General features: G+C 34.8%; 1 protein-coding gene across 4 annotated transcripts in view; it reads left to right on the plus strand.

Annotated features, from left to right (window-relative positions):
- Positions 1–12,189, plus strand: part of Cdk13 (cyclin dependent kinase 13) — a 99,234-nt gene that overhangs the window by 49,274 nt on the left and 37,771 nt on the right. The gene's annotated exons all lie outside the window — the stretch shown is intronic.

Below are 12,189 nucleotides of genomic sequence, written 5' to 3' on the forward strand. Positions count from 1 at the left end.
TCCCCCCCCCTGTGTGTGTGTGTGTGTGTGTAACCTTTGTACTTTTCACTAGTTGAGAAAAGATTAGAATATACTTAAACTACATTTTTAGATTATAAATGCTGTGAATTCACAGAAACAAATTTAAAAATGTGTGTATGTGTGGGGGGTTATTTATGCTTGTGCATGTATGATATTCATGCCTGTGCATATGAGCTGAGGTCAGAGGAGGTATCCACTGTCCTGCTCTATCACTGTCTGCTTTATTCCCTTGAGAACAGGATTTATCACTGTGCCTGGCATTACACTGCTGGTCAGCAAGCCCTCCTGATCTTCCTGTCTTTGCCTTTTCATAGAGCTAGGGTTATAGATGCATGTGACCATTTGCAGTTTTTAATATGTGTTCTGTGGCTTTGAACTTAAATTCTCATGCTTACTCTGTGAACCATAACTTCAGCCTCCCACTGACACCTTTTGGCAGTCATGTACCATATTTCTTAAGGTATTGGTAGCAACACTTGTGAAGTATTTTTCCAAATATAAGTTGATATATAGTTGCTTTTTATTAATAAATACTACTAAGAAAAGGTTGACTTTGATTTAAAAATAGCTGACATAGGTCACACGTTAAATCTAATATAAAATAGACTGAGTTGGAATGTGTCTTAGGTGTTTTGTTTTGTTTTATTTTATTTTGTTTTGTTTTTGGTGGTGGTAGTTGTTGTTGCTGTGATAAAATACTCTGGCAAAAAAAAGTATCTTAGAAATTGAGGGGCATATTTGGTTTACATTTTCCTCAGTGATCCAGTCTATTCCTGAGGGAAGTCAGGGCAGAAACTTAAGCAGGAGCTCATGTAGAAACAATGGAGGAATGCTGCTTGCTGGCTCTCCTGCTAGCTCATGTTTACATAGTTATCTCAAAGCCCAGGACTACCTGCCTAGATATGGGACTGTCACAGTGGGCTGGGCCCACCTACATCTGTCAGAAATAAAGACAGTGCTCCACATACATTCCTATAGGCCATATGGTCTAGATAGTTTCTTAATTGATCGTTTTCCTTTCCTGTGTGACTATGCTATATCAGTTTGACAATAAAAATCAATCATCACAGGTTACAATTGAAAATCATACTTAGTCTCTTTACAGGCTGCACTCATACAGTCTTTTTCTCCTAGGATGCACAGTTTTAAATAATTGATAGGTCATACAGTAATTATATTGTGTTAATCAGTCACCCTGTTTAAAAGTATTCTGTATGCAGTGTAGAGCTCAGAATCATCCTGTTACTTCGCACCGTTTTTGTTGTTTGTGAAGCCCATATTTCTTCTTACCTCAGCATTGACATGGTTTGCCATCTTTTTAACCTTGCTTTATTGCTTCTGAGTGCATAATTGAGAAGAAAGTACTTACTGTTTGGCTTTAGTTAAAATGTCTCAGATTTGAGACTTAGTGACTTACTGAACATAGTATATTTGCTCTTCCTTTAACATGCCTAAGTTTCCTGTTTTCATGGGGTCACTTCTGCTTACTTCTCTAATCTCAATTTTGCTATTTTTTATTATGAGCTAAGTTTCAGTTGCATTAGTCTTTGAGACTCACAAATAGGCTAGTAAACTTTGATGGGTTCTTTCTGGGACTAAATGCATGTCAGTACTTCTAACACACTCGCGCTTTCTCTCTCTCTCTCTCTCTCTCTCTCTCTCTCTCTCTCTCTCTCTCTCTCTCTCTCTCTCTCATACACACACACACACACATTGACTCACACCTTCACACCAATTCTTGCAGAGTCTGGTGTTGTGGAATTGAAATTTAAATGATGGATTAATTGCTGCTTAAAAATACTTGATTCATTGGTGAGGCCTTTACACGTCTAGTAAGTATTTCCAACTTCCAGTAGAGTGACACACAATTTAAAGTAATTCCTACTAAAAAAGATTAAAAAAAAAAAAAACCTTCCCAATAACTAAAACTAATTACTCAGCTTATTATTTTATTTACAAAAATAGAAGCTATACCTATTTTGTTGGGACCCTACTGACCAGAGTCAAGCACTGCAGAGTTTGTTACGATGATTAGTTGCCGAGTGAATAAGTGAGCTTTGCTGTATAATACTGTCCAGACTTTTAGAACTTCTGAAAAGACTAGTAGTGACTTTGAAAGACTCACCAAGACTCTTCCTTATATTCTGTTCTTGGTTATAATTTTTTTGCCTTATTAAATTATAAATTCTCTGAAACCTCATTTTTAAAAATTCTTCTACAATGTACCCCATTTTACAAAACATTTTAATAGATTTTAATGCCTACTTCAAGATATCTATTATTATTCAGATTTAAAACCATAAAAATGTACTTTTAAAAATAGTGTTTTGGTACTTGAAATTATTGACATATGTCCTAAGACAGCCAAATTCTGCTATTCCTGCCATTGTGTGTTTGTTGAGTTATGGTGCTTTCACTATATTAATGTTTAAGTATTTAGGAAATATGAATACTCTTTAGATTTGTATTTAAAAAAAATTAAGGAAAGAAACTGGGTATATAGTAGGGCATTCTTGTAATTCTAGCACTTAGGAAGCAAGAGGTAGGTAGATCTTTCTGAGTATGAGACCATCCTGGTCTACATAATGAGTTCCAGGCAAGCCAGTGTTAAAGGAGTGAGTATTTAAACACCATAGATTCACTGGACCAAGAAATAATTTGTATCTTGATAGAATGTACAGTGTAAGGTTCCATTACACTACTCAGAAGGGACAACCTAAAAATATGAATTGTTTATTTCTGGAAATTTTCATGCAATTGTTTCAGAGCATGACTGGTGAAGAGTTAACTGAAACAGGGGTTTAAGATGGGCTTCTGCTGTATATTCTCAAATACAGACCAGTGGGCCCAAATTGTTTCAACTTACATATCATCTAGAAAATAGGTGGTATATGTTCTTGCTGCTTCTATTTAACACCATACTTGTATTAGAGCAATTGTAGTAGAAAATGAAATAAGATAACCAGATTAGAAAAGAAGCAAAACCATTTTTTTGTGTGTATGTCCATTATAGAAAACGTTCAGTATGTGCTTGTGCAAATTATGGACAAGATAAAGAGCAATAAACACAACCAGTTATGTTCACAGAATAAAACATTTAAGAATAAATTGATAGAAAATGCAAGGTTTGTAACTTGAAAGGTGAGAGAAACCACTGAAAGAATTTTAAGAAGGCTAAATAGAAAATATTCCATTTTCAAAGCTTAGAAGAATTAATCCTATTAAGATAACTCTCTCCAATTTATCTTCATAGTTATTACAGCCTTTCTCAAAATTAGAGGTGGCCTCTTTTGATTTTTTTTTAACTTATTTTTAAAAATTTAAGAATTACATTTATTTGTTGGGAGAAGGGTGCCACTGTGTGTATGTAGAAGTCAGAAGTACAAGATCTGGGAAAATCTATAGCTGGTCATTTGCTATTTTGTGGGTTTTTCTAACCACCTTTATTGTTTCACCCCTTATCACTAGATAGTGAAAGGAGAGAGAGAGGGAGAGAGATCCTTGAATCTAATTTCTTTCTTGTTTCTTCTTTGAGCATAATTACTAACAAACCACAACCAACAGTCACCTACCTCATCTTTGGGAATCTAGCATTTATACGCCCCCTGAAAAATTACCAGAATTCCAAATGTTACACAATCACAAAAAATATCTGCAGCTGGCAAAAACCACACCTCTGCTAGAGCACAAGGCAAATCATAGGTGCTTTGAAGCCCCATATCCTCATCCTCATACCTGGAATCATGTCCTCATTGCATTTCTGTGTCTTTTTTTTTTTTTTTTTTTTTTTTTTTTTTTTTTTAAAGAAACCAGAATTCTCACTACAACAGTCAATAGGGTCTGAGAAGAAAGAGAAAAGTTGAGTGTATTGAATTTAAATCTTAACTGCAGGGTCAAAGTGACCATAACTGTCTGGCACTACCATTAGAGTAAGTTAATGATCAGAAAAGAATTTACACTCATAAATCAGTTGATCCTAGTATTTGGGTTAGACTAAAGTGCTAAATGTTGTTAGATGACATGAAAAGCACAAACAGTAAAGAAAAAATAGTATATTAAGCTTCAACAGAGTTAAATTGGTTATACTATCAAGCAGTGAAAAGAGGCTGAGTTTGATGGGGCATGCCTTAATCCCAACACTTTGGAGGTAGAGGTGGGTGGATCTAGCTATGTAATAATTTCCATACCAGCTAGGTCAGTCTGGCTGAGTGAGACCCTATTTACAAGCAAAAATAAGAAAAGAAAGAAATGAAAAACTAACACATGATAGGAGAGACTAATTGTAAGTCTTATAATGGGACTTGTAACAAGAATACAAAAATCAATTTTAAACTAAATAATTAAAAGACAAGCTGATTTAAAGGACCTTAGTAGATTTTCTTTCCTAGATGAAGAAAATAGTCAAGAATCACATGGACAAAAAAGTTCAATATGATAGCCATTTGGGAAATATAACTCAAAGCCATAGTAATATGCTAACTCTCCTGAATTAGGATGCTTTATGAAACAGAGCAAAACCAGCATAAGGATTATATATATACTTTGACTAGGATGGTTAAATACACTGAGACAAAAAGTAGAGTGGTGTTTGTGTAGTTTAGAAGGGTAGGAGACTTTTACTGGATATTAGATGGTCAGAGAAGTCAAGTTGTGCATCGACAGGAAGAGTTACAGAGGTGAGTGGTGGTGGTGTTTGTACTACTGTGTGAATGTAATTGTCTTTGAACTGCATTCCTAAAAATCATTAAGATGGGGAATTTTGTTATTGATGACTTAAAAAAAATCCTGAGTATTTTCTTCCCTTTGTACTCTGTTTTCCTTTTCTGGAAAAAAGTACTAATTAAGTTTATTGTGGTCATTTAATGTAATAATATAAGTGAACCACTTCGTAAGATAGTAACAATATATAGGTAAATCTTAGTGGTAGGTTGATGATAAGAACAAAATGAGGTTGCTACTAGAAGCAATTATTTTTTTATTAGGAAGAAAGGATAGAGATTGAAGAAGTGAATAGTTTTAAATCTGTAGTACAACTTACTATATGGAGATCAGACATAGTTATTAAAATCAGAAGTTAACTTTTTAAAAATAAACCTTTGGGGTCTGGGGAAGTGGCTCATTGGGCAATAATACTTGTTTTGCAATCATGGGCACTTAAGTTTTAAGCACCCTTGTAAATCCATGCATCTCCATAACCCCAACATAGGGTGTTTCACATAGGTGCTATTTAGACTTGGGTTCTTTGCTAAACAGTCATACAGATAGTGAGCTTGTTGGCCAGCCTGCCAAGCTATCTGAAATGGGGAGCTTCAGGTTCAATGAAAGCTCTCGTGTAAGGTCATAAGAGGCGAAAGAGGAATGCAACAGTAGCCTCTGGTCTCATGTGTACATAAGTCTCCCCACCAACAAAGTATAGCCTTTCTGGATGCTTAGACGTCTCTAATTATTAGGACTAGGCAGAGAAATCTTCTCTTGAAAACCTTCTCCTCCCTACCTTCACCCCTCCCCCCCAAAAAAAAGAAAGGAAAAGAGAGAGGGAAAAAAAAAAAACCAGACTGAGTAAGCCATGAAAAGCAAGCTAAGTACACATTAGCATTATTACTCTGTGGTTTCTGTTCAATTCCTGCCTATAAGTTTCCATTTTGAGTTCTAGCCTTGGCTTACCCTGGTGATGGACCGTAACCTGGAGCCAAATAGACCTCTTCCTCAGTTTCTTTAGGTCATAGTTGTTATCACAGCAATAGAAATAGAAAGCAAACTAAGAAAGGATTAGAGCAGTTGTTTTGTGTCAATATTTTTTCCCATTGTTGTTTCTTAACTTTCACTTTCTATGTCTCATGAGCTTTATTTCTTCCTTAGTACTGTGTGTGTGTGGGGGGGGGGGTCGGGGGTGGAGGGGTTGCTGTCAGTGGCTCCATCTTTTGAATATCCACAGTTTCTCCCCCCAAGTTACTGTGTTGCTTATGAATGGCCACTTTGAGCTTCTGATGGTCCTGCTCCCACCACCTGAGTGTTAGTTAGGATTGCAGCTGGGCATCCATCACCACACATTGTTTTATGCTGTGCTAGAGGTCAAGCCACCTTGTCAGGCAAGTATTCTCCCACTCAGCTAGCCCCCTAGCTTGACAAGTATGTGGGGTTTTTTGTTTTTGTTTCTTTGTTTGTTTTTTGTATTTTTTTCTAGTTAGAATTATAAAGAAATATTTTGGTACTTAAAGTATTTGTTTCACATTGTTTAAAATTGTCCTGAATAAAGTCCTGAATTTTCTAGCTTGTCTTTGTCACTGACCATTTTCTGTTACATTTCCTTATTAATTGTTGTAGTTTAATTTCTGGTGTGTTGAGGTCTGCTCTTTTTCTCTAAAACAGTTATTTACATTTATATGTGGATACAAGGTCTGAAACTTTGATGTGAATGAGATTACAGTGCAGTGAGGGACAAGGATCTATGAAAAAGTGTTCATAGGGGAGGATCTCACAAGGCTGCCAGCAGCTGAGGAGCTGCAAATTGCTGCTAAGGTTGCTCAGGTGTGGCCTGTGGTCCATGCTTCCATGGATGGCCATGTACCCTTGTGCATAGGGTAGTACTAGTTGAACTCAGTTATTTAGAAACAAAGGTGAAGGCTTGAATTTAGGGTAAGGCTGTGAGTTGGATTTGTGGGGACTGAGAATGAATGTAGTCTAAATACTGAAGAAAGAGTAAAATACTGAGGGGATAGATCATTGATAGGAGTATTAATATAATGCTATAAAGTGAAATTATCTTAACCTTTAAAGAGGACATGGTAGGATACTTTGAACATAATAAATACATAGTAAACTTCTTAAGTAAAATGTTCTTTTTAACTTTCTGTACTAATTTGGACTTTTCAAAGTTACAAGATTATTTTTTATAATATTGCTTATAATAAACAATACAAGCAATTTATATACTTACAAGAGGAATAATGAATGTCAACACACATTACCACTGGAAAATCCTATAGGGCCATTAAAAACATGTCAGAACTAAGTTAAGAAAAATTGTTTCATTGATACTTGGAAAAGAATAGGTAAAGTTTAATATAATATTTATGTTAATATATTCTAGGACCACAAGGAAATTTTGGGAATGAAGATATATTTATTATCTTAAGTGTATAGTAACCACTTAGTTTATCACCTATAAACACATGCCATTTATTACTATTAGAGAACATATAGAAGGTGGTAACAGTGTCTTTCTGTTAAAAATATAGATTTAAGCAAAACTATTGATAGCATTACTTAAAAAATTAGTAGGATATTGAACCTCTATAGATTTAGTTTGTGGAATTAAGTAATATGATTATTGGGGGCTGGCCACCAGGCTGGAGATTCTGACAGGAATTGGTTATACAGCCTTGGGTTCAAAAGTCTAGAAATCGATTCCCCCTTTCCTCTTTTGTATACACCAATCTTTTTTCTTTTCTCTGTGATATTATTATAATCATTATTTTTCCCTTTCCTTTCCTCCTTCAAATCCTCCCATATCATCAGGGAATGGTCTATATAGCTTTTAGTAACTGTTGAGGGGGCGCTTCTCACTCATTATTGCATCAAATATTTCTTCTGTTTCTTTCTCTCTTTTTAAAGCCTTGAAAGAATGTTAACATTTGTGATTGTTTTGTGGTCCTTGGATGTTCTGCTTTTTTTTTTTTTTGTATCCCTCCCTCCCTACCATACACATTCATTTCTGAACATTTCTATTCACACATCTTTGCACTCAGTGATTCTTTCCTTGGATGTGTTTGTTATTGGTATACTTGTTGAACCTTTTTTTCTTTTTCTTAAAAAATAGAAACATTTTGTTCTTTATTTTACAGGTTTTTTTTTAAAGAACAAAACCTTTAGCATAGACAACCAACAAGAGTTAACAGAACTTTCAAATGTATAATATATCAAATATATAAGATGTCAAAATATAGGACCCTTTCCATGTAGAATAATGAAATAATACACTGATAAGCCCTCCTTTCTTTTTCTAATACTTACGTGACTTGCAGAGTATTCTCATATGTGCTGACTTGATTTTGCACAAGAGATGAACACAAAAGTCATTGTATCATACAGCAAGCAAAGAATATAAATTGAAGTGGTTTTAGATCAGTATGGGATACTGAAAACACATTCTTTATTTCTGGCACAATGTTAAAGTTCCAACTTGTCTTAATTCTTAGAACTTGTATTTCTCTATGTGAAGTGTCCATCTGTTCTTAAATGTGCACTTGGTTCAGCATTCTTAGCATATTCATCCTAGCATGTAAAAGTTCCTCATCAGACAACTCTAATACATTTATTGTATTTACTTTTGACGTTGATGCTTAATTGTGTTTCTTGAGCCTGTGTTTTAATATGCCTTGTAAATTTTCTTTGAAGTTTTAAATAATACATTTATTATTACTGAGGTACATAGGTCTTCAGTGTAAGCTTTTATACTCACCTGGCTATTTGGGCTATTTTTAGTATTTTTTATTTTTTGTTTATGGCTTGTCTTTCTAGTTTGTTGTTCTTCATTTTGTTTGAATTTTTTTTTTTTTTTAATAGCGCCTGAGCTCCTTCTGATGCACTCTGGCTTGTCAGCTGTGAGCCTATTAATGGTATGGAATTGGGGGTAGAAGAACTATTATTTCTTTAGTCTTTCGCAGGCTTGTGCTCCAAGGCTGTGATGTTCATAGGTACTTTTTAACTGTGGCTGGCTTTTCTGCACTTTAATTGACATGGAAGCAGAATGTACCAGAGTTGAGGCTTCATCCAACGTTAAGCTCTGAGAAAAACATTCTCTGAAAGATAAGCTTGTTGTTAACAGGATGCTTTGGGCCAGTGATTCTCAACCTTCCTAGTGCTGTAACCTTTTAATATAATTCCTCATGTTGTGGTGACCCCCAACCATACAATTATTTTCGTTCGTTCGTTCATTCTTTAATTCATTCATTCATTTTTTTCGAGACAGGGTTTCTCTGTGTAGTCCTGGCTGTCCTGGAACTCACTCTGTAGACCAGGCTGGCCTCGAACTCAGAAATCCACCTGCCTCTGCCTCCCAAGTGCTGGGATTAAAGGCGTGCACCACCACTGCCCGCATACAATTATTTTCATTGCTACTTCATAACTAAGTTTGCTACTGTTATGAATCATGAGGTTTCAAGTGGTCTTAGGTGACCCCTGTGAAAGGGTTGTTGAACTTCCAAAGGGGTGGTGATCCATGGGTTGAGAACTACTGTTGTGGGCACATTGTTTATTCTTTCTCCTGATTTTACTGAAGGCACAATATACATTGTTTTCACTAGCATTTTGGCATAGGGCTTCTAGTGATAAATATTTATCTGCCTATTTTTCTGACTTAGAAATAGTAATTATTTATTTGTCATTTTGTGCTCTTGACTGCTGGTTAGGGGTGTTTTCCTGCATTCTCACAATAGGGAAATATTTTCAGTAAATATTTCTGTTTTTACTTCTTAGTTCTATAATTGATATATTTGCTTTTTATGTTGGTGGACATTCTTAGGATATTTTTTTTCCTTGTTATATCTGGGTAGGTGTTCAGTTATCTTACTACCACTTACTGAGAAGACCATTCTATTGAGTGAAATACATTTTTGTGTTCTGTCCCTTTATCTCCCTCTCTGTCTCTGGGTGGTAGGTAGGTGTATGTGTGCTGTAGGTACCTGTTTGTTTGGTATGTTAAATGCATGTGGAAGCCAGAGGTCATTATCAGGTGTCTTCTTAAATTGTTGTCTACTTTAATGTTTGAGACAGGTTTTCTCATTGTCAGCTAGTCTGGGAATTGGCCTCTCTCCTGCTTCCCAACACTGATATTAAAGTCAGTGCAGCTGTGCTGTGCACATCTGTGCTGGGGATCTGTAATCAGGTCCTTGTGCTTGCCTATCACCTGAGGTATCTCCCAGTATCACAGCATATTCTACAGTGTAAGTTCAGTGTGTAGTTGGAATCTGTATTGATATCTTGCATCATACTTTTTGATGACAGAAATAATTTACATTATAATTAAAAATTTTAAAAATAGGAATGTAGAGCCATTGTTTATATATCCCTTTTCTCTTTCAGATGCTTTTACACATTGTAGAGAAAAAAACCTTTCACTGATTGTACTTTTTACTTTTACTGTCATAAAATACCCAGACAAAAACAAAGTTAGGGGAATAAAAGAGTTTATTGGCTTACAGTTCTTGAGGAAATGTGCTCCAACATGGTGGGGAAGCTAGGACATGGCCGTGAGGAGGCAGAGTGATCACATTTCATCTGTACAGTGGAAGTAGTGAGAGGGAATCAGAAGTGAATTAAGTCTAGAAACCTCAAAGCCTGCCCTCTGGTGTACTTAGAGGATTTCACCTCTTAAAGATTCCACAGCCTTCCCAAGCAGTGCTGTTAACTTGGCATCAAGTGTTTCAGTATGTATGCCTATGGGGTCATTTTATCATTTATAGCACCACACTGATAATTTTAGAAATTAGGTTTTGGCATAGTTTACAAACTAATTTGGGAAGATTGCCATTTTTGTTCTTGTGCCTTTTTTTGTCTGTCTTTTCTGTCTTAAAAAGGAATTTTCAAAAAAAAATTTCTTTCAGTTTAATTAGCTATTGTTAATGGGTTCTATTTTATCTTTTAACTGGTAGCCAATATTAATGACTATTTTTCTACATTTTTTTTTATTCTTTCTAATAATTTTCCATCGAATTTTATGGTTTCTGGGAATGGAATATCATCTTGTCTTATTTCAGTTTGTAGGCCTCATTCATTGCTGCTTGATAGAAACAGAATGGGAAGCTTTCTATTTCAAATTAAAATGTTATCTAATGATTATGTTACAGAATGGAACAGATAAAATTACTCAATTTTAATAATTTCTAGCTCAGTGTGTAGTAGGTAATTTCAGTACATAATGAATTTATCACAAATGATTAAAGGTTTTTGTTTCTGTATTTGTGAGTATGTCTGTGCACATGTGTGCATGTAGATGTTCATGGAAGCCAGAAGAAGATGTGTCTCCTGGAGCTATAATTACAGGCAGTTGTAAGCCACTTGATATCAGTGTGGGGAATTGAACTCAGTTCTACAAGAGCAACAAGGACTATTAACCATTCAGCTTTCTCTAGCCTGTTATCCATTCTACCATTTAGCAGTAGTAGAATATATCTCTGAGTAAAGTCTTGCTATATAATTACCAGTTTGGTCTTGTATTAGAGATTTTTCTGTCTGTGCTTCATGTCTCTGTACTTAATACCTAATTGACTTTAGTGAGTTATCTAATACTTAGTTATCACTAAGATATTTTATATTTGTTTTATATTAAGTATTGGAAATCTGGTGCATGTTTTATACTTGTTTTAAGTATAAAACAAGTATATTGTTTTATAAAATTGTTTTAATTTTTGACTAAGCCATAAGTGCTCAGCGAGCAACCTATGGGCTCCCAGCTAACTGTGGGTTGTACAATTGGAAATAAAACATATCTTATAAATATTTATACTGTGTTTCCCCCACTACATCTGTGTTAATATTGTATACATTCTTGAAATCTTTTTGTTTAAATACCATATTGTTTTGATATGTATATTTGGAGTTGTAATGAGATTAAGCATCTTTAATGTTGTTTTGGACTTTTTTTTTAAATATTGGAGGCTCTATTTAACCTGATACAGAGCTGTGGATGACTTTGAACTTCTGAGTCCCTCTTTTTACCTTTAAAGTGCTAGAATTACCTGCACCAATCTGTCTTTCTGACATCCGTTGTATTTCTCATATTGAGCTATGGGATAAATTTCTTTTGTATTGGTTTATAGGCCTTCTTTTATATTAAGGTTGTTTACTTTGTTATATTGCGGACAATATTTCCTAGTTGTCTTTTCTCTGTTCTATATTGTTTTCTAGTGGTATTCCTGAGTCATTATTTAGTGGAATCTGTAAGTTAGAGTTTCATTAGTTTATCTGTGATGGTACTGCTTATCTCCCTCTGGATTATAATTTCACCTAAATGACTTTTTCTTTTATTTTATTATTTATTTAATCTTGAAATTAATGTTTCCATAATTAATGGGTAAACATTTGTAATTTGTTTTCTGATATGTATTTTATTTCACTGTTCTGTCTTTCTCTAAGCGTGATAGGGCAAATTAATTTCTTGTAGGCAAA

The sequence above is a fragment of the Arvicanthis niloticus genome, chromosome 8 (assembly GCF_011762505.2).
Source record: "Arvicanthis niloticus isolate mArvNil1 chromosome 8, mArvNil1.pat.X, whole genome shotgun sequence".
In the NCBI taxonomy this organism is placed as follows: Eukaryota; Metazoa; Chordata; class Mammalia; order Rodentia; family Muridae; genus Arvicanthis; species Arvicanthis niloticus.